The sequence below is a fragment of the Tachysurus fulvidraco genome, chromosome 14, assembly GCF_022655615.1.
Source record: "Tachysurus fulvidraco isolate hzauxx_2018 chromosome 14, HZAU_PFXX_2.0, whole genome shotgun sequence".
NCBI classification, from domain to species: domain Eukaryota; kingdom Metazoa; phylum Chordata; class Actinopteri; order Siluriformes; family Bagridae; genus Tachysurus; species Tachysurus fulvidraco.
The window spans coordinates 2,990,375-2,994,701 of NC_062531.1; the positions used below are offsets into that span (position 1 = coordinate 2,990,375).

The following is a 4,327-nucleotide window of genomic DNA, read 5'->3' on the forward strand; positions in this document are numbered from 1 at the left end:
TACACTACACTAAAGTACACTACACTAAACTACACTACAGTAAACTACACTAAACTACACTACAGTAAACTACACTACACTACAGTGAACTACACTACATTAAACTACACTAAACTACATTACACTAAAGTACACTACACTACAGTAAACTACACTACAGTTAATTACACTACACTAAAGTACACTACATTAAACTACACTACATAAGAGTACACTAAACTACACTACAGGAACACTACACTAAACTACAATACACTACACTACACATAAGTACACTACAGTACACTACAGTAAACTACACTACACTAGAGTACACTAAACTACACTACAGTAAACTATACTACACTTAAGTACACTACAATACACTACTGTAAACTACACTACACTAGAGTACACTAAACTACACTACAGTAAACTACACTACACTACAGTGAACTACACTACACTAAAGTACATTACACTAAAATACACTACACTACAGTAAACTACACTACAGTGAACAACACTACAGTAAACTACACTACACTAAAGTACACTACACTACAGTTAACTACACTACACTAAAGTACACTACACTAAACTACACTACATTAGAGTACACTAAACTACACTACAGGAAACTACACTACACTAAACTACAATACACTACACTACACATAAGTACACTACAGTACAGTACAGTAAACTACACTACACTTAAGTACACTACAGTACACTACTGTAAACTACACTACACTAGAGTACACTAAACTACACTACAGTAAACTACACTACACTACAGTAAACTACACTAAAGTACACTACACTACACTAAAGTACACTACACTAAAGTACACTACACTACACTACACTACACTAAAGTACACTACACTACAGTAAACTACACTAAAGTACACTACAGTACACTACACTACAGTAAACTACACTAAAGTACACTACACTACACTACACTAAAGTACACTACACTACTCTAAAGTACACTACACTACAGTAAACTACACTACAGTACACTACACTACACTACAGTACACTACACCACACTAGAGTACACTACACCACACAACACTACACTACAGTAAACTACACTACAGTAAACTACACCACACTAGAGTACACTACACTACACCACACAACACTACACTACACTACAGTAAACTACACTACAGTAAACTACACCACACTACAGTACACTACACCACACTAGAGTACACTACACTACCCCACACTAGAGTACACAACACTACAATACACTACCCCACAGTAGAGTACACTACAGTCAACTACACTACACTAGAGTACACAACACTACAATACACTACCCCACACTAGAGTACACTACACTACCCCACACTAGAGTACACAACACTACAATACACTACCCCACACTAGACTACACTACAGTAAACTACACTACACTAGAGTACACTACAGTCAACTACACTACACTAGAGTACACAACACTACAATACACTACCCCACACTAGAGTACACAACACTACAGTAAACTACACTACAGTAAACTACACTACAGTAAACTTCACTACACTACAGCACACTACAGTAAACTACACTACACTACAGTACACTACAGTACACTACAGTAAACTACACTACAGTAAACTACACTACAGTAAACTTCACTACACTACAGCACACTACAGTAAACTACACTACACTACAGTACACTACAGTAAACTACACTACAGTAAACTTCACTACACTACAGCACACTACAGTAAACTACACTACACTACAGTACACTACAGTAAACTACACTACAGTAAACTACACTACAGTAAACTACACTACACTACAGTACACTACAGTAAACTACACTACACTACAGTACACTACACTACAGCACACTACAGTAAACTACACTACAGTAAACTACACTACACTACAGTACACTACAGTAAACTACACTACACTACAGTACACTGCACTACAGTACACTACAGTAAACTACACTACACTACAGTACACTACACTACAGTACACTACAGTAAACTACACTACACTACAGTACACTACAGTAAACTACACTACACTAGAGTACACTACAGTAAACTACACTACACTAGAGTACACTACAGTAAACTACACTCCAGTAAACTACCCCACACTAGAGTACACTACAGTAAACTACACTACAGTAAACTACCCGACACTAGAGTACACTACAGTAAACTACACTACAGTAAACTACCCCACACTAGAGTACACTACAGTAAACTACACTACAGTAAACTACCCCACACTAGAGTACACTACAGTAAACTACCCCACACTACAGTAAACTACACTACAGTAAACTACCCCACACTAGAGTACACTACAGTAAACTACACTACAGTAAACTACCCCACACTAGAGTACACTACAGTAAACTACACTACAGTAAACTACCCCACACTAGAGTACACTACAGTAAACTACACTACAGTAAACTACCCCACACTAGAGTACACTACAGTAAACTACACTACACTAGAGTACACTACAGTAAACTACCCCACACTAGAGTACACTACAGTAAACTACCCCACACTAGAGTACACTACAGTAAACTACCCCACACTAGAGTACACTACAGTAAACTACCCCACACTAGAGTACACTACAGTAAACTACACTACAGTAAACTACAGTACCTTGATGACATTGAAGTTAAACAATGTGCCATATGTAGATAATATGGATTAGTGAGATTTGTGTGCACACAAGAAGGTCAGAAATGTTGGATGTCTAGGTTAGGTGGAGATTGAGGTCACCTGTGAGAGGATAAGAACTCGCCATTGTCTCCAGAAAGCCGGTCAGTCGGCTAGCAGCGAACAGGATACCGGGTTGTGGAGAAGTAGACGACTTAGTGTGACGCTTCAGAGATGCATCCTCTCATGGTGGCCATCATAACAACCAACACGTCGCTGTCGGTGATTCTGTGGAACTTCCTGCTGTCCCAGGTGTTCTGCAAGAAGATTAAAGACGCACCCCGATCTGAGGAGGACGTACCTGTCTGAGTGAGCATCATGTTCTAATTTATGTGTGAGCATTAAAGATGATGATCATGTCTTTTTTATAACTTGCTGGTGGACTGAAGCAGGACACAGCTTCACATCTCCAAGGTTCCTGGGTTGATGGATTGCGGCAATTATAAATGGGTTTTCTCCCAAACACATACCAGTAGAATTTGTGTGTGCGTGTGTGTGTGTGTGTGTGTGCTACAAGTGTCACTCAAGTAACTTTTAACTATACGGCTCAACCAAGACATTGTAGAATGTAAACAAATGACTGTGACAAAGAAAAAACCTTGAGAGACTTAAAATGGAGCCAGTCCACATCACACCAGCAGTAATGAGTGTGTTTACAGGATGTTCAGGATGATATGTTCATGGTGTGAATCAGAGGCCTTAGATAGTCAGCAGCAGATTAAATACTCAAGAGTGAGACTTGAGAAATTGAGTAAATCTTTAGTCATTCTTACAGTATGTGGGATCTACAGCAGCAAGATGAACCAATAGTGTAAAAGCTCCAATGACCAGGTCAGTCATCTTACATCCTACATCCAGACGACGAGAGTCACCTCCACCATCACCCCATTACCATCTCCATCATCACATCAACATCGTCGTCTCACCTAACATCTTAACACCCCATCTATACGAATGATCACCAATGACCTAATGTCGCTTAGCAGACGACCAGGGATAAACTTGGAGCGGCGCCGGATCCATGCCGAGCTCAGAAATCCAGCCCAAACATCTCCAAAATCCTTTATCAAGAGGTCTCCTTCAAGAGGCAATAAACCAGGATGAAGGTTACTTCTCTGACTACATCCCACCTGCCCGAGATGCCATCATCATCACTACATACAAATACATGCTGTACATCCTGATAGGGGCGGTTGTGATCATTGTAGGAACGTACAGCATCACCAGTCATCTGATTAAGGATCTGTTACATGACCTGGCAGGTAAATGTGAAGCGTTCTCCTGCCGGAAGCAGAATTGGATGTTAGCTCTGGTCTCTTCATGGAAAATACACACTCACACACACACACACACACACACACACACACACACACACACACACACACACACACACACACACACACACACACTCTCAGCTAAACCATGACAAATAGTTTTCACCTTCACGAAAAGGCCACAAAAACTAACCAGGGAACGTCTGCGTCAGTGAGATGTCCAGCGTCTTAGTGTCGGATTATTTAAGTTAATGCAGCGTGCTTTAGATTAAACACTAATTTACCTCATGCTCAGAAACATCTCACCGCCGGTTACTTGTCAGTGTGTTATGATTACGAGCC

The 4,327-nt window shown here is 40.2% G+C and overlaps 1 long non-coding RNA gene across 1 annotated transcript in view; it reads left to right on the forward strand.

Annotated features, from left to right (window-relative positions):
• Positions 1 to 2,585: 2,585 nt before the first annotated feature.
• Positions 2,586 to 4,327, forward strand: part of LOC125138529 — a 3,553-nt gene continuing 1,811 nt past the window's right edge. The window contains exon 1 of the long non-coding RNA XR_007137723.1: positions 2,586 to 3,020. This is a non-coding gene — a long non-coding RNA (uncharacterized LOC125138529). The remainder of the gene's footprint in view (positions 3,021 to 4,327) is intronic.